Consider the following 24,510-nt stretch of genomic DNA (forward strand, 5'->3'; position numbering starts at 1 on the left):
GTCTTTTATGACCCAGAGCCAGAATTTTTATCTTAAAAAGTCCATGATAAAATTTGAATTCATATTTTTTTATAACTATGATCACCTTAACAAAGAGTTAGAAAAAGCCATTTATTAAGCCATATTTTGTGTTTTAAAATAATTGATATCAAGTCCTACACAAATTAAGTCTCTCGGTTGTGGTGTCATTTTCCTCACAATCTACAATTTATGCCACTGATAAAATATTAGAGACGTATACAGTAATATATATAGAGACAATAGTTTCCGTGAAAAGTATGCTTGAGATGAATCAGGAGAAGTGTTGTGTGAAAAACAAAAAACAAAGTAAAGAAAAGGTAAATATCACTTTTTTATATTGGATATTTTGTGTGCGTCATTTCCAATCAAGCTATAACTTTGTTAAATTATATAAAAAATGTAAAAATATTATCTAATTGTATTTATGATACATAAAATGATATTAGCCTTAGCAAGACGAATGAGTCTGCCATATTATTCCAAAAGTGTTTACAATGCCATTTCCACCACAAAAAATGAAATAAATCAAATCAAATCACATGTTTATGTAGCACAATTAAAAACAAACATGGTTGACCAAAATTGCTGAACAGTGGTCTCACAGGCAAGACAATATAACAGAAATAAAACATAGGCATTAGGGCAATTTCAAATCTAACCATGATTTGAATGTAAATTAAAAGCTAATGAAAAAAGAAAGTTTTAAGCAACGATTTAAAAACAGATAGAGAGGAGGTGGTCCTGAGGTAATCCGGTAAGCTGTTCAACAGTTTGGGGCCAGTGATATAAAAAGCATGAACAAATCTATGCTTCATCTTGGATCTAGGAACAGACAGAAGTCCACGATCCCCAGATCTGAGTGATCTGGTTGGGTTATGCGGACGAACCAAATCACAGAGATAATGGGGTGCCTGATTGTTTAAGGTTTTATAGACAAATGCTAAAATCTTAAAATCAATTTGAAATCTGAGATCAGGATTGGAGTGATGTGATCATATTTACAACAGCCAGTTAAAAGTCGTGCCGCAACATTATGGACCATCTGCATGTGGGACAGAGCTGATTGGTGCAGGCCAGATACAGCGAATTACAATAATCCAAGTGTGAAGAAATAAAGGCATGGATCATAATTTCAAAAGTTTTCCTGGATAGGAAAGATTTTGTTTTAGCTAGATGACGTAGGTGGAAATCAATCTAACCACTTTGTTAATTTGTTTGCCGAACTTTAGGCTACTATCAAAGAAAAAGCCTGAGTTCTTAGTGTGAGAAGTGAAATGAGGAGTGAGAATACTTAAGACAATGTTGTTCAGTGTTTTAAGCACATTTGGTCCAAACAGGATAATTTCTGTTTTATTCTCATTTAGGTGTAAGTAATTATCTGTCAAACAGGTTTTGAGTTCCTGCAGACAAGCTAAGAGAGGGTCAAGAGCTTGTTTGTCATGATGATTTATAGGTACAAATAAAATATATAATTTTAGATATGGTGGAAATAACAATTTTCCATTAGAGTTCAATAAACAAAAATGACGGAATTCTCCTAAGATACATGTATAAACACTGTTTGACATTGTTAGTAGACAAATTAAATGAACTAGTGAGTTCAAAAAAAATAAAAGTGTGTTTTTAGGGAGTTGATTATCTAATAACACAGTTGTAGTTACCTGTGTAAAATGTCAAGACAACCAAGGTTGAAGTGTATTGTACATTTTTGGAAAAATCTTAATTCAGATAGTGTCTTCACATTTGCTCCAGGAATGATGTACACTTTCTGGTGGCCACTCACTCGCTTTGCCCTCAGTGAGTTTCATCGCACACTCATAAATCAGCAGGAGAGAATCAATAGAAATAAATTAAAAAAAGAACCCCACAGGGATGAACATTAAAGCCTGCCGAACAATTTTACAGGTTACTACGGTTTCCAGATTTATAGCAACGTTGCATCATAAACAAAGGCTAGTTAACAAAAACAGTTGTTTGGAAAATAGTTCAAAATAACAGTGTATGCACAGATTAAATTAATTTTACACTCAACACGACATAAAAGGTTTGTTCTCATAAACTGGACCTGCTATGGCATAAACTGTACAATAACAATTGGTAGTGGCTGATAATTATTACAATGAAATTATAAATGAACCACATGAATCAAAATCTATACAAAGGTATCAAAACTGACTACCTCTTGAGATTCAAATCAGACAGAATTCACAAAAAAATACTTTAATTTAAGTGAATTTTGAACTATGTGTTTAAAAATAACACACAAAACTGCTATACAAAGCAAGTTATTGAGATATGGACCTTGTGACAACTTCCCCATGTCACAACTAGCCCCAATCTGCCTCCTTAAGCAAGTGAAATTTTGTTCATCTAAACACAGAGCTTCAAGAGAAGTCAGAGAATTCTGTAATCTTCTGCAGTATCTAAATGTTCTGGGCTTTGCCATAGAAATGTGCAGATGGCAAGTTAAAGCACCCTCCCCTGAAATGTGCACAGCTCAACAGAATATGAACCTGACTGAATCCACAAGAGAAGACTATTGAATCTCACTGAATCTCACTGAATCTCACTGAATCTCACTGCCATCCAGGAAACTTTTATGTCAATCACAGTCAAGATGAATTCATTGCTTGCATCTGTAATGAATTTATTTGAGAGAGAAATATATATAAGAAAAAGTTTTTTTGTGTGTGTGAGTGTACATTTTACTATTATTACTACTTTTAAAACTAATTATTACAATAAAAAAATCATCATAATAATAGAAAATGTACTGTGGATTTAGAACTTCTGTATAGTGTACAGTGTAGTTTAGCATAGTAGGCTACAATATAGAATAATAAAGTAAATGGTAAGTAACAGTATACAAATGTGTATTTACAATTACAGCAACTGCTATATAGTGTAGTATAGTACAGTATAGTATGATGTGGTGAGGTATAGTGTAGTAAAGTACAGTATAGGTTTAAATAAAATATTATACGACAAGTATAATAGTATACAAATGTGTATTTACATTTCAGTAATATACAGTGTAGTGAATAGGGTAAAGGACATAGTATAGTATAGTATAGTATAGTATAGTATAGTATAGTATAGTATAGATGTGGTGAGGCTATAGTGCAGTACTGTACAGAATAAAATAATATATTATAGCACAAGTAACAGTATACAAATTAATATTTAATCTTGACTATCTTGGACTCTATGTATAGTGTTTGTTGGAATACTTCTACAATACTCCCATGGAACAGCATTTTCAAGGTTTGAAAATATGACATCTCGACTTTCACTCTAAATGTGTGCACCAGTGTTGGTGTTGTATTTAACTATTTATACAGAGGTGTAAGTTTGCACTTGTAAAAAGCAAGGATACTGTGAAAAATAGCTGTAGTTAACACATTTCTGTGGAACATGCATTTGAAGGTTTATCTTTTATATTGATCAAGTTCCTTTGGTAAAGATTTGAGTTATGAGAATATGTGACCCTATAAGACCACCCTTGGTGGACCTTCACAGACACTACACACTGTAAATCACAAAAACAATGTCATCTTTAAATTGGCATTGAACTTGCTAGCACAGTTTGCAGGGGATAATACAATATAAAACCAACTAACATCTGCAAACATATTATGCTAGAGCTTTCAGCAGTAACTTCACTTTACTTAGCCATTTGTTATTACTACAAAGCATTCCAAGATTGTTAGTGGATGTATGAAGTCAGTTCCCCTTCTGTTCACACAGGTGTTCTGTTAGAGTAACCACAGGTGTAGTTCAGCGCATTAACTATGAACATGTTCCACTAACGTTTGAAAACCAGAATGTGTCTAATCTATAAAGACAGAAACAGAAATAAGGTAGTAAAGCTGCATACAGGGAAGTTACTGAGGTAAAAGTGAGGTGTCAACTAATATCCCAATAACTTCTGTTACACCTTCACGGCCAGATGCTGCTACCAGCACTCATACAGCAAGCCATCAGTTTGTATTAGTGAGCAAGATTTCCCCTTCCCGCGTCCCAACCAAATGTTTTGCATAGGTCAGCCTTGATGTAATTATTTCTAAATGTACAGTATGTTTAAAGATTCACTTGATCCTGTTGCTGTAACCATAATGAAATATTTTAGGAGCCATGGTGACATTGAGCAGTATTTTGAGGTTAATGTAGGAAGCAACTATGCTTTATTATGAAACAGATGATGGTGGGAAAATGTGTCAGCATATTTTGGGCCAAGAATATATTTATTTGAATCAAACCCAAGTTCCAACGCAAATGTTTTGAAGAGTATTTTGTTAGACAGATGCCTGGTGTTAAAAGTCATGGTGTTAGCGTCAGCTTTAAAATACATAGGATTTAACTGCATGCAATTACCAGTACTGTAATTAGTTGGGGTGCACCGATCGATTGGCCACCGATCTAAATCGGACGATCTTCATCTGAAGTCTGTGATCTGCGATTCGCCGATTGTGCCTAGAATCAGGGCCGATCTTTTTTTGCATAATGCAGGGAATCACACATACACTGCTACTCTAATGAATGAGTGCTTACTCAGCTCTTGATGCATGACAGTGTGGCCTCTGGAGGGTGAATTGTTAGCAGTATTCAAGTAATATCCTTCAATTTAATCTTTCAGACATGCTGTTATTCAGATGAATATGCAGGTTTCTTTTTAAAAATGTATAAGTGTATAAATAATTACACATGTATAAATATTATGTTGACCATTTTCTAGAGTCATTACGGTAGTTATTCTGACACGGTGCACAGTGAGCATGGAGAGGATAAAGAGGCTGCTAATGGGTATAATATTAATTAAATAATAAATAAACATGCAAATACAAATCTGAGTATACGTGATGTAACAGGAGTCGTGACAATCAGACGTTGTGTTGAGCAATAGAGACTGTTTGAGTGATCATGAGCGCTTTAAGCTTTACTCTCTTTAACATGTGCGCTCTCTGTGTCAATCAAACATGCGGCTCTCCAGGTGCTCTCAATATCTCATCATCAGTCACTCATCTCAGTGCTATTCTGTGAGGATCCCAATTTAAATCAGATTAATGTTGGTCACAATACCACTAATAACAGTTATAAATGTTAACTTTCAATAACAGCACCACGTCTTCATGCATTTTCTTAATAATTAGAGATTTGTGTTACAGAAAAACTTCAAAGACAGTAAACAAATCATGGATATTAATGATTTCTCATTGGAGCAGTTTTAGAGCTTGTAATTTATATATTTTTCGTATTTTTGAACGTATCTCTGCTGTGTGTGATGCTCTCATGGTTTTCACTGCTTACCGGTGTCACAATGACCTTTTGATATTGAAAACAGAACTATTCATAACTGTTTGTGGAGCTTGTTCATTCTCTTCTGATTGAGTTTAAATATGGGCTGCACAATGTTAGCTATTCATAACAGTGTGTGTTTACATTGAAGTTTTAAGGAGGCGCTGAGGCCAAAACCGAGCATTTTAGCAAGAGGCCTGTGGAGAATGATCATATATTACAAAATTGTGACTGTTTTGGTGCAAAATAAACTTTACTAACATTATCAATGGACCTTGTGGAAGATATAATATTGTGGAATTATAATATTTAATAATACAATTATTGTATGTCATGACCCCTTTAACTTGACACAGTGTTAAAAATGTGAGACTCTGAAAAACAACGAGAGCATGGCACAATGGTGAAAAACAACTGTCTAGCACATTTTTACATTGCAGATAGATTCAGAAATATCTGCTTTCAAAAAAGATTATTATGAGTAGAACATCATATACTAATAATTTCTATAATAGTTATTCGTTATATCATAATGATAAAAATCATCATGTTTTCATACTGTATCTATATTTTTATATATAGGCACATTTTGATCATGTCATTTGGAAATATCTTGAGAAAACCTCTTGATATTCTTGACTCGAAGAAAAAAAAAGAAATTTGTACAAACATATGTTTGAAAATAAGTTGCGTACACTCTGATGTATTCAAGGAGCAAGGAAAGGGTTTTAATACCTTTTACTTGATGGTTACACCACACAATTTTTTTTAAACAATTATCATTGTTATTACTTCAGACAATCTTATTTTTCAAAGACACAAATAGCTAAAATTTAAAAAAAAATCACTTTAGTTTATACTCCACCTTAAACTGGTCACTGCCTATTAGGTGTTAACATCATTGGTACATGTTCATTTATAAGACTTTGTTAGGTTTGAGACTGGCTTATCTTCAAGTTATATTACAACATCATGCTTCAAAATATACAACCAGATCCTCCAAATGTATTCTCTGAATGTTCGTAAAAGAAAAAATGTTTATGGTGACTCAGCTTTTCATTTTGTGATTGGAATACTTGGCAAAAAATATAAAAAATAGAAACATATATTTCTGTCTTGGGTTTAAAAAAATTATTAACAAGCATTTTAGATGACACTCATTTTATTTATTAGCAAGTGTCCCTACAGGTTTTTTTTTTTTTTTTTTTCTGTTTCTAAGATATAGTTTTACACAGAAAGGGTTAGTAAGTGATTTTATCACACTAAAATCAGGCTACCACGCATATTGTTTACATCTTGTGGCTATAATTTAGAAACAGTGAGTATTTTAATGTTTACGGACTGGCCCCATTCACTTTCATTGTAAGCGCTTCACTGTAACCTCAATTTTAGCTTCTTTTTTATTTTATTTTTTATTTGTTTGGAGAAAAGAAGGGACAAGTTGAAATAATTTTTTTGTGTTAATCAATATTATGCCACAAATGATGTCAATTGAGCTTAAATTTCATTGCATCCATGAATCTGAACCAATAGGCTTTTCCGTGCTCCACTGATCCAGTACAGCACTCACACATGATCAGAGTTTAGAGGAAAGGATATCTTGATATGTAGAGTTACCTCAACTTATGCAGTAAAATATATCCATTTCTCATTACACAAGATAGTCAATACATGATACATACATACATGAGATCCACATGGTGGTTTTGGAAAGCAGTCTGATTTAATATAAGGAGTTCTATGGTGTACTTGCAATCTATCCTGAGGTGTGTAATTGAGGGAAATGTATCATGTTATTTTCTACCGCTTACTCCCTTATCCCTGACTCACTCTGAATGCACAGTGCTCGAGCTCTGATGAACAAAGACAGCAGCTGAAGAAATCCACTCTGCATTCACTACCAACCTCCCAAAACCTCCCTCCCGTCCTTTCCCTGGACACCAACACTACTGCCATCAGAATACAGAAGCGGTCTGTGAAGGCCACACATCAAGCACTTCTTCAAAATACAATATATAAAATGATACCAGTGTAAAGAGTTGATCATCTTGAACAGTGTGAAGGGTTCTTATTTAAAAGCCCTCAGTCAGAGCCATACATATACAGTATGACATCGAAAACAAGGCTGTGATGATAAATGCTAATAATTATCTTAAATTGTAAAAAATTGTTTACTCAACTTCAGCTTAATTTTTTTTTACTTGTAACCAGGTGTTGGGTAGGGTCCTTTATGCTTTTAATTTGAATAAGAGACATATCTGTAGAATATGTACTATATGTATTGAAGGGTCCTTTAAGAGGCATCGGGTGACGTCATTGCGTATGCGCATGAACAAATGAACGTGAACGCGCGATGAGGAAGTCGCAGAGTTAGGCTGCCCATGTGTGTATGACTGCTGTTCGAGTCTAATTTGTCATCATTCAGGTATAGACCTATGTATAACGCTGTTATGATGGTGTATATTTGCTGTTTTCTGGAAGATTGCCTCGAATGTCGATCTGTATCCATAGGGAGTTGGATGTTTACGCAGGATTGCGTGAATGTGTGAGTGTGGCTGAGCTGACGCGCCGCATGTACAGACGAGGCCTGTTTGCCTTGAGGAAGTGATTTAACAGTGTGTAACGTGAGAAACACGGGAAAAAGTGAGTAATATACATACTATGTCATTTCAGGTGTATTTTGTGAGTGTTATTTTAGCCTAACTGTTCATGCAGTTCTAAGATTTTATGTTTTCTTTCTAGAAAGTACCACTACCGTATTATTGTCACTGGTGTTCCAGTATTTGCATTGTCTTTTTGATTATTGCACCCAAAAAGAGGTGACACGTTGTACTTTCTTTTACGTTTTCCTTTATTTTTTGGGAAACAATCTGCTGTGTGATTTAAAGATACAGAGGCACTGTATTTTGTGTTATTGTGAGTTTTCTGCCTGTAACTGCCAGAAGAGAAACAGAAACTCCTAACTAATTATAAGGAATAAAATAAGAACCCCATTTGTATTTGTTGGTCCTGTGTCATTTTCCTGTGGCCACATACTATTCTTACTAGTTTTAATTAAGTTGCCATTAATCAATATACCCTTTATTTTCCATTAATAGAAATATTTAAGTGGGCCTAATTAAACAGTACTTGAAATGTCACATTTTGGAATCATAACTCAAATATATACGTTCTTTAAACTTGGGCTTCGAGTAGTAATGACTCTGGGTGGAATACCCATAAGCCCTTGTGCTTGAATAAATTATGTATGTTTTGTCAAGACAAGGGAACTTATGTAGAAACATAATTGTTTTTTAAAACATTTAAACAGTTTTAATTAGTATGACTATTGTTGTTTTTTTTTAGTAGCTGTGATAGGTATGATTTGTGTGAAGTCCCCATGAGGGTATTAGGGTTACCTCTGGTGAAATTTGAGCCTGTTAAATTTAAGCTATTCTTCTTTACTCAATTGTACTTTACAAAAGTGCAGATTTATGTGCAATAAGAAGCAACGAGGAGAATCCAATGTGCCATATGGCTATCTGAGATTCCAGTTATAATTTCCCTTATACTGTAAAAGATGTGCTATAACTTAAATTGAAAAATTTAATAACAAACGATACTTTAATCACAGATGAGTTCCGTTTACTTGTAAGTAGTTCACTTCCCTTAAAGTAAGTCCAGTTTACTTGAGCCAAATACGTATGTTTACTTAAAAAGCATGCACACCGATTGCCTTAAAAAAAATAGAAGTAAGGTTAACTACATTTACATTTACATTTATGCATTTGGCAGACGCTTTTTATCCAAAGCGACTTACAGTGCAATTATTACAGGGACAATCCCCCCGGAGCAACCTGGATTAAGTGTCTTGCTCAAGGGCACAATAGTGGCGGCTGTGGGGATCGAACCAGTGACCTTCTGATTACCAGTTATGTGCTTTAGTCCACTACGCCATCACCACTCATTAAATTTTACAGTGAAACACGTTCTGGGCTGACTTCGCCAAAAGCATCGCAAGCTTAAGTTGATCGTAGAGACCACTGCCGAAACATTATTTCTATGATCATTTAGGCTTATGAGGATTTTGGGAAATGCAGCCCTGAACAGTTCATTTAAAATGTTGGATTGTCTCAAGGTTTCTGGTCACTGCTAATGTTTGGATGGACACTGATATGTACAACATCAATGCGCACTCAACGCACTGAAACATTTTGTGCTATTCACAAGAAGTGTCTGCTGATGTGGACCCTGTCTGTCAAAAAAAAGAGATCTCAGAAGGCCTACAATTGTTGCTATGAATAAAGATGGGTTACAAATTTATCTTGAAGAGCTTAGATATTCATCTGTCCACAGTTAGACAAATTGTCTATACATTTTGAAAATGTATTACTGTGGATACTTTCCCTAAAAGTGGCCGTCCAGCCAAGATGACTCAAAGGGCACACAGCAGAATGATAAATGTGGTAAAAAAAAAAAAAGAACCACAGAGTGACAGCTAAAGACTTCATCATTGGAACTGGTTAACATCTCTGTTCATGAGTCTACTATACGGAAAACATTAAACAGGCATGGTGTCCATGGCAGGACACAACGAAGAAAACCACAGCTGCACGCCTGAAGTTTGTCAAAGACCACATTGACACACCACAATGCTACTGGGAAAATGTATTGTGGACTGATGAAACTAAGGTTGAATTATTTAGGAAGAACATGTAGAACTATGTATGGTATAAAAATAGCACTGCATACATACATGTAAACATCATCCCAACGGTGAAGTACGGTGGAGGGAGCATCATGATTTGGGGCTGCTTTGCGGATTCAGGGCCTGGACTGCTTGCCAGAACAGGTAGATATGCAGCAGGACAATGACTCTAAATATCTAAATAAGTAAATTCAATAGAGAATGGCTTAAAAAAAAAAAGAAAGAAAGGAAAGAAAGAAGAAAAAGTGGCCCAGACAGAGCCCCCGATCTTAACCCAATAAAGATGCCGTGGAAGGATCTCAAGAGAGACGTTCACACCAGAATATGGCAAAGTGGAAGCATGGCATAAGGAAGAATAGTCCAAAATTCCTCTGAATGTTCTGCTGGTCTCATCCGCAGCTACCAGAAACACTTGGTTAATTTTATTGCTGCCAAAAGAGGGTCGACCAGTTATTATACGTATCTAAAGGTTCACTTACTTTTTCCACAGTGCTGTGACTGTTTAATGGGATGTGTTTAATAAAGACATAAAAAAGGTTACAATTGTTTGTGTGTTGTTTGCTTAAGCACATTGTGTTTGTTTATACTTGTGACTTTGATGAAGATGAGATCACATGTTATAACCAATTAATGCAGAAAATCAGCTAATTCCAAAGGGTTCACATATTTTTTCTTGCCACTGTATATAATAAAGGTTAATTTTAACCAAATGTTTGAACTATTTGAACAGAACAAGGGTACTTTGCATTAATGGTACATTGGAGCAAGTGTTTCTACACCCAGGTACACAACAGTACGATTTATGAGATGTTGAACGAACCGTAGTTTGATCCCCCGCAGTCTTGTTTTCATTTGTGTCAAATTAACTATGGCATCTATCCTGACTATTGTTGTTGTTTGTATTGGTAAAGCTTGGTAAGGTGGCCTGATCGTGAATCAGTGGGAACACATGGCGAAAATAGAGTCAAGAAGACTTCCGCTAAGACTGCCAAGTCAGCTGCTGATCTTGGAATAGAACACTGGAATGATGTGGAAAGGGCAGACAAGAGCTCACATGCTCCACATGAATCTGAGGACATGCTGAGCGGCTGACTGCAGAGCAGTGTGTGGCTATAAATTACGACATCACATTCCTTCTGCTGCAGAGCAAACACATGGACCTCGAGTGAGATGCTCTCTGGGTTCTGCTGTTGAGGATGACGAGTCAATTTATAGCATTCATATGCTGGCTTAAGCTTGTTAAGAAAGATCTCTTAAAGAGATAATTCAACCAATAGGGAAAGTTCTGTCATCAGGTTCTCACCAAATGCTCTTCAAAACCTATATAACTTGCTTTTTTCCATAGAACACCAAAGGAAAAGTGTAGCAGAGTGTCCGAGCTGCTCTCTTAGAAGCAGTCAAGCTCCAAAAAGGCACAATAAATTAATCATAAAAGTAGTCCACTTTATTCCAAATATTTTAAAGCCATACAATAGCTTTTCTTAAAATGTCTGTCATCATTTACTTGCCTTCACGTTTTTCAAAACCAGTAAGACTTTCTTTCTTACACTGAACACGAAAGGAAATGTTTATAGCTTCTCTTTTCTATACAGTGAAAGTGAATTGTGACCATGGCTTTAAAACAAGACTTTCATTGATTTTCATTGAATAATTTTATATTTAACTGTGGGTGAGAAACATAATTATTGATGTCCTTTTTTTACTATAAATTCTCATCCCTTCCCAGTAGGTGGCGTTATGCACAAAGAATGTGAAAGTGGAGATTTATAGTAAAAAGGACTTAAATAGTGATCCGTTTCTCACCCACACCTATCATATCGCTTCTGAAGACATGGATTTGTCATCTGAAATCGGATTACTGTACAGTTATAATTAGTGTTTATACACGACCACAACCTAAGAACCCAAAATCCCAGACAAAGCAAAAATTATTCCAAAAGGGCCGTTCACAAAGAATGCATCCGTGTGTAAAAAAAAAAAAAGAAAAAATCTAGAAAAATTACGTTCTTTTAACCTGACATGGGATCTTAAAAACCATGCGCTAATGGCACGAGATGCTGAAAAAGCAGCGAAATACAGCAGTCAAAGACATCCGTCTAGCACACGTTTACATGGAAAAACAATGCCAAAACAGGGCATATGCAAAAATGTGTTCTGTGTGGAAGACCTCAAAATAACGATAAAAAAGTATACAAAAGAAAAAAGGGAGCAACATTTTGTTTGCTAAAGCCTAAACAACACATTGTTAATGACGTAATTTATGTTATTAGAGCATAAACGCACTAAAACAAAGAAACACACTCTCCTGTGCACAATGAATGAACACAGTGTTCCTCACATTAAATTCAAAATTATTAGGAAACAGGTAGGATGTGTACACTCACTGTGGCTGGCTCATGGTGTGATATGCAGCAAAAGCAGAAAACCTTCTCTTTTACTTCTCTCAAATGTGAGCTCTGGTTTGTGCTAGACAGAGGCGGCTTCACTCATACCAAATCTGCAAAGAAAACAGATAAATTCACATATCTAAAATCAATGAAGGGAGATATTGGATCTGTTATGAAATCAAATACTCTGTTAACTTCACACTTTTACCAGTGGCCTGTGATTTAAATAAACTGAAAATAATTTTGACTTGTTTGTCATTTTTTTTAAATCAAGTATATATATATATATATATATCTGGTTAGCAGTGATGCACTTACAATGGAAGTGAATGGGGTCAATCTGTAAACATCAAAATACTCACCGTTTCAAAATGTTAGCCATAAGACATAAACAATATGCGTGTTAACATGATTTTAATGTGGTAAAATAGCTTACTAACCTTTTGTGTGTAAAGTTATAGCTAATTTTACAATTTAGTTGCCATGACGATGCAACGCTGTAAAACGACTTTAAAAATGTATATTTACCCAACTTTACAGCTCAAATAATAAAAGAGTTTTAACAGAAGAATTAATGTAAGTGCTTTTATAAAATTATAAGCTTCACATTTCTGTATTTAAACCCTCCAAAATTGGCCCCATTCACTTCCATTGTAAATACCTCACTGAAATCTCGATTTATACTTTTGATTTTTAAAGAAAATAAGGATTGTCGAAAATATTTTTTGTGGTTATCAACATTATGCCTCAAATGCAGTTGATTGAGCTTAACTTGTATTGACAGGAAATATAGGTGTCTAACTACTTTTGGTGGGACTGCTTTTCACCAATTGGCATCCAATTTAACATGTTAAATTTAGGACTTAAATCAATACTCAAACAAAAGCACCATTAACCGCAAAAACTTAAAAAAATGAAAATATGCATTGATAATGGCTCTTTTGAAAGAGTCTCTTACTGTATATACATTAAGACATGCTCTCGAAAGGTGGCCCTTTAAATTCCCACAACTCCTATTGCCCTGCATATAGTATGCATGTGTGAGCTGAGTGCATAGTGCTTCATTCACATTTAATAACAACCCTGAGTCAAGTTGAAAGGGAGTATTATTGTACAAACAGCATGATTTTCAGCAGAGTAAGCATTACACGAAGCTCAGAATGCCTGTGTTTGCCTTTTTTTCATGTCAAGGTGCGATGAAGTTGTCAACCTTGATACGGACAGGCATCAATAAACAGAATGGTCTGTAGCTCTCGTTTACCACCGGCTTCAATCATCGAAGCATCGCGTTGAAAGTTTAATTTACCCAGACTGGATAGATGTTGGCTAGGCACCTGGAAAACATTAGTGTCTCAAACTCTAGAGTTTTTCGAAGAAGTATTACCTCAGGCTGGGGGATTAGGTGAAACTAGTAGAGAAGACAACTCATATTAAACCAAATAAGGCATACCCTTAACAAGTCAGTCAGACAGCAAGTCTGAATAGAATAGAAGTGGGACAAGGTAGGAGAGACAGAAGGATGTAAACCTTTTTGGGGTGGGCCAAGAAAGCTATTTGCAATAATTTATGACTCATGCAAATAGAAAATCACTTTATCATACATATTCTAAATAACATTAACAAAGATTGACACATAGTTGTCACATTTTTTACTCCAGACAATATTTCTCTTTCAATTTTTTTGTTAGTTTCTGTACAAGCACATACCGTCAAGTATTTAAAACACAAAAAAGGTAACACTTTATAATAAGATTCTATTCATTAAAATTAGTTCATGCATTAGTTTTCATGAATGAACAATAAACAAATGCTTTTATTAATCTTGCTTAATGCTATCAATATACAGTTGTCATTGCTTGTTCATATTAGTTTATATTGCATCAACTAATGTTAATTGTTGCAGCTTGTAATGTAAAAAAAAAAGCATATTTTTATTTTAAATTAACATTAACCAAGATTGCAAAATGCTAACTTAAAGTAAAGTTTATTTAACACAAGTTTACCTTTTTGGTCACTATGTGTGTTAAGTTGTCACAATGGAAACCTGCCATTAAATGTCTTTTAATAGGCTATTTAATGTCTTTTTAGCAAAATTCTGAAGCACTTATTATAATTATTATTATTGCACAATTATGTAGTTAATAATTTCTTAATATATATACATACATATATATACAACAGTTAGTTCCGTCCTCAAATCTGATTGGACGAGAGACATTCCATGAGCACTGATGGTGTGACAGCATCAGCACTCGGACGCTTCACTGTGTGTGTATCACTTCGCTTGTGTTCGTGCTGTTCTAAACTAAAGTGTAAGAGCACTGCCGATCTGTTAGGAGTTACTGTCATTATTTTTGAAATTACATATGTTAACCAGCATGCGATGGCAAAAGATAATTTTTGTGTGTAATATGAGCCAGTTGGTGATGTAAAGTGAATATGTTAGTCATTGTTTACACAGAACAGTGCTCCGTGATCGCTCGTATTACCACTACATTACTTAAGTTAGGACATTGTTTTAAATGGCTTTAAATGAACAATTTCAGGATTAAGGCACATTGCAGCTGAGAGACACAACGGACTGTTTGATTACAGAAGTCGAGGCACTTACCGTGTTTCAACATTGGCTACACTTTGTTTAAAATGGTGGAGGACATAGCTGTTTCTATAGTGATTGACTCTTGCACGGCTACCACAGAATAGGGAGAAATACCCCTGCTTGGACGTTATTTTTCCACTGAGAAAGCTGAGCTACAGAATGCTGACAGCATCTCTGCTTGGGAGTGGCAACAGGTGATTGCACACGCTCCATCTCTCTCTCTCTCTCTCTCTCTCTCTCTCTCTCTCTATCACACAAACACACACACACACACGTTGGTCTACCTATCATTATGTGGACTTTCCATAGACATAATGATTTTAATACTGTACAAACTATAGATTATATTCTCTAAACCTAACACAAACCCTAAACCTAACTTTATGCATTTTTACATTTTCAATAAAACATCGTTTAATATGTTTTTAAGCTATTTAAATAATGGGGACACAAATAATGTACTCATAAACCACATATAGCATAATACCCTTGTAATTACCAGTTTGTAACCTAAAAAATGTTCCTCGTAAATCACATAAACATGCCCACACACACACACACTCATCAATCCATCCTTGTTTATCCAATAACTTGTTAGAAACAGCACAAGCCGTGATACTATTTCTGAAGTGAACTTTTTGAATTAATAATGAAGGCTTGGACACATCATTTGTTTTGAACCAACAATGGCAGATCCTGATCCGTAGCATAATAAAGTAATTCCAGGCACAAATGCATTTTTATGACCGTAATCAATACTTGTTCATTGAACTGTTGTATAGAAGCAATATCACACTCACAATCATGCTATATGACCCTACATCAGTACTGCTGTAATTACCTACCTGCGGCCGAATCACAGCAGTGCTGATGTAGGGCTATATCACAATCTTGCTCGTTTGATATTACTTAAATATATATATATATATATGTGTGTGTGTGTGTGCGTGTGCTTGTGTGTGTGTATACTGTACACGTATATAAAGTGTTGGGTTAACTCGACTACCCAACAGTTACAAAAATATGATGATATTGGAATTTTTGTTTGGGAGATAGAATTTACACTCCTAGAACTTTACAAAAAAAGTTACCGGTTACGGTACAAGGGCCGTCACTGAGTTGATACCCTCAATTGGAATTTTTTTAACCTCTACACTGAAAATAAAAAAAAGATTTTGTGGTGAAGTAAATATAGCAGAAAAGATTAAGTACTATCTACGTTCAATGAGAACATTTAAGCGTGTCCTTGAAAATATTAAGTAAATTCTACATTTGTACTCAATTAAAATATGTAAAAATTAATGTTCTAGCTTATAAGTAAATATTATTTATGATTGTTATTTTTACTATCACTGGTCTCTGAATGTTTTAGCTTATAAGTAAATATTATTTATGATTGTTATTTTTACTATCACTGGTCTCTGAATGTTTTAGCTTATAAGTAAATATTATTTATGATTGTTATTTTTACTATCACTGGTCTCTGTGACAGCTCTAGACTCTGTAAACAGCAACCAAAAATGTGTCTGCGGTCTCTGACACTTTCGACCTGTCAATCATTTTTGGCAGTCTCATAGTATTGTAGTTGTAGTGAATTATTGAGGGTTAATGACATTTTTATGCCATGTTGCTCATAACAGTTGTCAGTTGAGGGAGCTATTTTGCAGCTGTTGTTTTTAACAACCGTTTCTGCACTATGTCGGTCTCAATAAAGCTAATTTTGTTATCTTTAGAGTTCTGGGTTTTGTAAAGAGGGGCGTGTCTAATTCAATGTCCAAGTTATGGAAGTAGAACTGCTAAAATCGCTTATAGCACATTTCACTTTTCAAAGCTGGTGTTCCCAGCATGCACTGGGCTTAAACAATTAGTGAACTTGTATAGTTTCACTGTCTGAAAGTTTATTTACACCATTTTATTGTTGATTTTCTGGTTACATTAAGGAACTTCTTGTTTTGTGGAGTCTTAAGTAAATTTTCTAATTAAAATTACCCTTTCATGATCAAAACAATTATCTGTTAATTGTTACTGTCATCGTGTTTTGTGCACCAGGTCTGCATGCGCACAGCTGTGGACCTCGATTCTATTGCCATTAAAGCAAAGTGTTGTTGTCTAATAGACTGCATACTGTAGCATGCATTAAGCTTCCCTGTTAAAGGCTTGCGTGTGTCATGCTACTAAGTATGTTAAAAGAGCACTGAAATGTTAGTACACTGAACAAAGAAAGAGTGAGTAAAATAAAATAAAAAATATTTAAAAATAAATAAATATATATATATATATATATATACCTTTTTGACTCCATAACAAGGTTACAATTACAGTATATGTAGGCTACACAAAGCAAGGGTACCACCCCAATGACAGCTTTGTAACTTAACCGGTACCTTTTTTTTTCTCCTGAGAGTGTAATTTAAGAAATTTGACATGTATATACGATTTGAATTTTGACTCAAAACATTATAAGAACTAACCCTTTTGACAACTTTCCCCATTAACTTTCCCCATGTACATTAACTACAGATCTGTTACACATTTTATAATATTTCTTAATGTATGTCGTTATAAAGTGTTACCAGATGTATAAAGAAATAAAATGCAAAGTTTTTAAATATACAGCAGTATTAAAATGTTTGTAATAGCTCTACTAGAGACCTCAGATATGTTTCAAGAGTTTCAAATCATGTAATCTTATTACTAGCTGAAAACATTGTGCAGAATATCCTCAACCTGCAATGCATGATAAAATTTTATCATCTAGATACAGAACAATTATTACAAATTATATATCTAAAGTATTATTATGGGTTCATTTTTTCATTTATATCATGCATGCCTAAACTCTCATTTTGATTAGTTTTTTTGACCACGTGCCCAACGAGCTACAATGGACCTACAATGGAAGAGAATATCAAAGTTTTGTTGGAGCCACTATCAGAGGCACATCTGGTCCTCTGATACAATCACATCGAAAGTTTAGTACTGAACTCAGATCGAACCACACATTAGCAACATTTTCAAGCCAACACGAAAGCATCTAAACGCTTCACCGAGAATGGACTCTTTAAGAAACATGGCGATGGAACCATTTCGTGTTATTTTGATTTTCTTTTTTAAGCGACTGCCATCTCAAAACAAAATGTGTTTACCCTGAACTGATCAGGGAATAATAACATTTCCCCAATAGCACAATACTATATTAGCATTGTAATAAAGGCTTCTTCTACATTTGATAATGGAAGACATGTCACGCTTTTTCACTTGTTTTGCAGGCCTATGGGAGCTATTGGTTGAAGTCGGGTGTTCTGATTAAAGGGATCAGCTACTTAAAACATGAAACGCGATGCATCATCGTGACAGCTTGTGATTAGCTCTCATTTTTGTAATGCAATTACCAAAATAACACGACAAACATTCATTAAGCCAATAATTGGTACATTATTTGTGGAAGAAGCACAAATGAAGGAAGCGCTCGTCACCAAAGGCTAAAACCTACCGTTATCGATTTACATCGTTGAAACTTTAATCGTGGTTCTGATAATGTCTCAAAAGGGTCTTGATGCGTGGAGGCTCCAAACCAAGTGACCAAGCATCCGTTCTGCGGCTTCTTTCGCGAATGAAGGGGACGGCGAGCAAGAACGCGCCGTAACACGAGCATCATCGCTCGGCGAGATTATGTTAGAAGTCCGTCACTATCCGATCACCAGGAGAAATGGATCGTATTTGAGACTGCAGGGGTGCATTATGTATACACACCGCTCTTGCTCTGCTTACATAGGGCTTCCCCCTTCAAATCACGCCAGGGACTCCATCTCTACAGCATTTAATGTAGGTCAGTCCGAGGGGAGCTGTCCATGTGCTGAAACCCGAGATTCGTTCGTAGCGAGAGCTCGCAAGCGCGGGAAATGTGGTCAACGGCTAAATGTCGAATGCCTACAACTCGCGTTTGGGTCCGTTATGTGGGAGAGCTGGAGGGGTGAGGGGCTCGATTCATTACGTCGAGAAAACGCCTTTCTATTGGTTTTCTGTCGGAGAGTTGGGAAAATGTTCCTCGGGGTAACCTCGAGTGCACGCGTCTATCAAAACTCCTTATTGCCCACCTGAGTGTGAGGAGTCTCTGTGCGCGCGGATATGGCCAGTTCCCCGCGTGCTTCCATAACAATGTCCTATATCCTGGAGGACAGTTGGTGATGGTGTTTGTCATTCAGCGACAGTTGCAACTCCGTGGTTCGAAGACACATCAATCATGTAGACTACAATCTTAGAGCTGTCATGATTCATGACTGAACGTATTTCAGTGTAAGGGGTGACATTGAGATGTAGGCTACACAGGGAAATCTGTTTAAAACATGACTATTGATCAATTTGATCGTGTATGTGTATGACAGAAAAAGAGAGAGAGAGAAGAGGGAGAGATTATCTATTTCTACCTAATCCAACCCACTTAATTTGTCGAGTTAAGTCAGTTTAACCAACATTTTTGAATGGAATAAAACCATTTAATTTAGATAAGAAGGACATGTAGCACATTTTTTAGGTTACTTCATAAAACATTTTACAATCTATAATGACAACTGTTAACCTACAATGTGGTAAAAACAAATGGTTTAATTGAAGTCAAAAATATTATATAACATCACTGAAACAACTTCAATACATAAGGTTACACAGACAATTTGTTTAGTTTTAGATCAAGTACAAATATCTCCTTTAAGTAAACAGTAAAGGTTACCCATTTGTACATTGTACTACTAGTGCCATCCTACCCAGGGGCGTAGATACCATATTTACCATGATCAATGGAAATATGTAAATTCTTCACACTGTAAATAACTAAACTAAACTATGCTTTGCTTCCAACTAGTATGCTAACATTCACTTTCACTTGTTAGAACATAAAGAAATAAAACAGATTTATTTGAGTTACACTGACATGTCTAATTTTGTTGGGTTTGCCCAATTCAAATAGGTTGTTTCTACACAAAACATTTGTGTTGAGATAACAGTTACGTTAATTAAGAAAATCCATTTCAAACTCGTGGAACCACTGTTCAGCCAAATACTACCACTGTCATTAAACTACTATCATACTAATGTAATTGAACTACATGGCATTATCAGTCTATGTAGTGTGCATCAACATCATACAAACAGGCATAATACTATAGATGTTGTACATTGTTTAAAATGGTAACCTGCGACTGGTAACAATCTAATCCTTAAAAGGAGTTTTGTTAGTGTAACATAATGTATTCAGGTCGATTTAGTCATGTTAAATACTTTTTGACTTGAATAAAACCAGTTATTTTAAATGTTACAACATGAAGCACATTTTTATTTCTTGTAAGTTTCCTAACAAGACATTTTTACAGTTTACTACTTATGAACTTCCATACTGATATTTACACTATTAACATTGGCATTCAATATACATCTACATCTGTTCCTTTTAATTGTGTCATATACCAGTGTTGGGTAAGTTACTTAAAAAGCAATCCAGTACAAATTACTATCCACATAAGTCATTCACATGTTTCTCCCTCAAAAAATACTCGTTATGGGGCCCTTCAGCTGTCACTTAAATACAAACAGATAAACATTTAAATATATAATTCATGTTTTAAATGTCATTTGTTATTATTTAAATATGTTCCTTGAGGTTCAGTTATAAAACTAGTAAAGTTTTTGTACGAAAAACAGTAATATATTTGTAAAACATGATAAATTTCCACCCTCAATCTGACCCTGTGTCAGTAACTTAGTTTTAGTGCTGCTTCTCCTTTAAGACTTGACAGTAAACTCCCACTGTTATGATTGGCTCTTTGCTCTTGATTGACCTGCTCTCTCTACATGCCTACATATTATACTATTTATAGTTCTCTTACGAGAGGTTCTCTCGTATTGCGTAAGCTAGCTTACGCTACGGGAAAGATTCATCTTTTCTGAGATATTGAAGCCAAAAAATTATCCTTAATTTTGTATCATTTGTCAACGCAGTGCAGCAACTGCAGACCTTGAGCGGGCTAGCTACCGAGCTCATTGGTTGCTCTGCGGCAACTGCTGCAGCCTATAGATGAACTTGGGCGAACTTCGCGTCCAATGAGAAGCGTCACGCGCTTACTGCATCAAAGCCCGCCAAAATGGGCGTGGCCAGAGTGCATATAAGCGTAGTTCGTAGGCTGGAACCCTGATTTTCATCTCTTCAGCGAAGCTCTTCGCATCTCTGAACTGGAAGCCGCGTCGCTGTTCGAGGGGCATCTAGCAAGCTTGGACAGCGCTCGAAGAAGTCGGCCGTCTTCGCCACCTTCAGCCATCCTGCGAGCTACACCATCCGGCGACGTATCCTTTTTTAGAGCAAGCTAAGTTCCTCAGCGAACTTCACAAAAAGAGTATTGAGCGTCTTTTTAAAGATGCCTCGCACTTCCTGCGGCTCATGCCGCGCTCCTCTCAGCACCGGAGTCCGCCACCTCATCTGCGCTCTCTGCCTGGGACGGGAACATGCAGAGCTCACCCTCGCTGACGGCGGATGCGACCTCTGCGAGGAGCTTCCGATGTCGACCCTGCGGGCTCGACTCCAAGCATGCAAAACCGAAGCCGCCGCACCGCCTTCGTTCGCCAGCGCAATAAGAGCGCCGCTCCCAAAGGCTGCGGAACCGGTGTTAGAAGCGACTGCCTCGCCGGAGCCTCTCCCTCGAGTCTCGCTTTCACCCTCCCGCCCCGGGGCCGCGCAGTTGCCGCCCGGCGGCCGCACTGCTGCCATCTGGGATGACGAGGCGGAGGATAAGGGTTGCTGTTCCATCATGGCTCGGACAGCGAGGAGTGGTCAGGCTCCCAAGCCTCCTCCTCGGCCCAGGAATCCAGAGGATTCGGTAGCAGCACACCTTTGCCCGCCCTCCACGAGATGGCGGTCTAAACCGGTGCTCCCGTCTAGGCCTGCAGAACTACTTCCGCCTGTGTTGGCCGCGCCTATGCCGCCGCCGGCCAAGCCGCATCTGCTCTGCATTCCATGGCCGTCTTACAGATCCTCCAAGCGGACCTCCTTCGAGAATGGGATGAGAAAGGCAGACACCCAGAGGCTGTTTCAGATCTAAGGAGCCCGACGGACAACTCGCCGCTCTCTCCGTCCGGTCTCTTCGGTTTCGCGGTGAGTGGCATTGTTGACCGTTTCACGGAAGTCCAGAAAGCCACCCAAGCCATGAATCTCTTCCTGCCTCGTCGCGCTAGCTCCTCTGCAGGCCGCCCACGTGACCAGCCTCCTGCACGAGCCTCTTCACAGCGCCCAGCTCAGCAAAGCCAGACTTTTCAGCGTCGACAGGGCGGCCGCCCTAGGTCGCGCTCAGACAGCCGCCGCAGACCGCCGCGGGCCTCGGCCTAAGATTGCGTTGAAACCTGAGCAACCGAAGTCCTCCTAGCTTTGTTGAGAAAACGACGGCTCAGTCCCGCCGCAGCCGGACAGCCGTCAAAGCTTCGCCCTCTGTCAGTCCCCTTCTCTCAGGCTACTACAGTGGTGGATTCAGCAGCCAACAAGCCGGTGATACTGCCCGCTTGCCTGCACTCAAACGCCGTTTTCACGGCGACCCAAAGAAATCTTGTAAAGAGCAAACATGCCTTATGTGTAGAAAATGTGCCCACAATCCAGTGTTCACCCCTACACACAAGCATTACACTTCCGTGTTCCTATCAGAGCCCACTCACATAAAGCGGACACAGCCCGCTCGAGTGTTAGAGTCAATAAACGCGCCCACGAATCCGTCGCGGCGCCCCTTCTCTGGCCGCTCTGTCACACGACCAGCCTTGTGTAGAAAATGTGCCCACAATCCAGTGTTCACCTCTACACACAAGCATTACACTTCCCGTGTCCGATCAGAGCCCACTCACATAAAGCGGACACAGCCCGCTCGAGTGTTAGAGTCAATAAGCGCGCTCCGCGAATACGTCGTGCGCCCATTCTCTGCCGGCTCTGTCACACGGCCAGCAAACACTTCTCTGTATGTAAGTCCGTGCCCGTGACTATGCTCGCGCATCACTTAACAGATGTGACTCTTTCCCCATTCACCTCAATCGGAAGTCACTCACAGAACAGCCTGTCCCTGCTGTCTGCGAGCAGTCATGCATAAGCACAGTAAGCGCGCTCACACATTCTGTTCAGCTGCTGTGTGCGGCAATCAGAGCGATTTGGCCATTCACCCTCTAGCGTTACGCTTCAAAGCGTGGGAAGCTATCCCAGGATATCCAAATGGGTGTTAAGCACAATAAAACAGGGCTATTTGCTACAGTTCGATCGCCGCCCTCCCGCTTCAGGCGCGGCTCGAAACTATTGTGAACACGGAAGCAGCCTGCATGCTTCGTTCAGAAATAACAAACCTTCTGTGCAAAAGGGCCATAGAGAAAGTGCCGCCTTAGCTGAGCGAGTCGGGGTTTTACAGCCGTTATTTTCTTGTTCCCAAGAAAGACGGCGGCCTCAGACCAATATTAGATCTCAGGGTTTTGAACAAGGTGCTTGCAAAAGACCGTTCAAAATGCTTACAATCAGGAAACTCCTCGCGCATACGCGCCAGGGGACTGGTTTTCTCTCTCGATCTGAAAGATGCCTATTTTCAGATTCAGATAAATCCCGTCACAGGCCATTCTTGAGATTACGCCGACGGCCAGGTTTATCAATACACCGTCCTTCCGTTCGGCCTGTCTTTAGCACCCGTACTTTCACGAAGTGCATGGATCGCGGCGCTCGCACCCCTGCTGAGTCAGGGCTTGCGAATTCTGAACTATTTGGACGACTGGCTGATTATGGCACAGTCACATACGGAGCTTCTGTCTCACAGAACAGTTCTCCTCAGCCATCTGAACAGTTTGGGTCTTGCAGTCAATTGGACCAAGAGCTCACTACAGCCCAGTCAGGCAATTTCCTTCCTTGGAATAGAACTAGACTCCGTGGCAATGGCGGCTCGCTTATCTACACAGCCGCGCGCCGTGTTCAGCGACTAGCAGCGTCCTTTCAGATGAACAGCCTCACGCCTCTGAAAAAATTTCAGAGAGTGCTAGGTTACATGGCCTCAGCCGCAGCAGTACTTCAGCTGGGTTTACTGCGCATCGCCCGCTTCAGCATTGGCTAAACACCCGGCGTCTCGCCGGGCTTGGGCCACAGGCCGCCAGCCGATCAAGGTGACTCAGACCTGTATTTCAGCTCTGCAGCCCTGGACAGTGGCCGAATGGTATCAGCGGGGAGTGACGATGGGAGCTGTATCTCGCCGAAAAGTCATCTCGACAGGCAGCGTCCAACACGGGTTGGGGCGCGGTCTCGCGAGGGCTCTCCGGTTTTTTGGCCTATGGTCAGTTCAGGAAAAGCTCCTTCACATAAATTGTCTGGAAATGATAGCGGTCGAGTACGCGCATGTGCGCTTCTCCCGGTCATTCAGGGTCACCACGTCCTGGTCCGTTCGGACAACAGATCTGTGGTATCCTACCTAAACCGTCAGGGCGGTGTCAGATCCAGGAACCTCTTCCATCTGACGAAACGCATACTG

The 24,510-nt window shown here is 38.2% G+C and overlaps 1 long non-coding RNA gene across 1 annotated transcript; it reads left to right on the forward strand.

Annotated features, from left to right (window-relative positions):
* The first annotated feature begins 7,653 nt into the window (after positions 1–7,653).
* Positions 7,654–12,621, forward strand: LOC127638283 (uncharacterized). The gene is made up of 3 exons (XR_007969853.1): positions 7,654–7,741; positions 7,828–7,959; positions 10,915–12,621. It is a non-coding gene; the product is annotated as an uncharacterized LOC127638283 (long non-coding RNA).
* Positions 12,622–24,510: the final 11,889 nt, after the last annotated feature.

The sequence above is a fragment of the Xyrauchen texanus genome, chromosome 46 (assembly GCF_025860055.1).
Source record: "Xyrauchen texanus isolate HMW12.3.18 chromosome 46, RBS_HiC_50CHRs, whole genome shotgun sequence".
NCBI classification, from domain to species: domain Eukaryota; kingdom Metazoa; phylum Chordata; class Actinopteri; order Cypriniformes; family Catostomidae; genus Xyrauchen; species Xyrauchen texanus.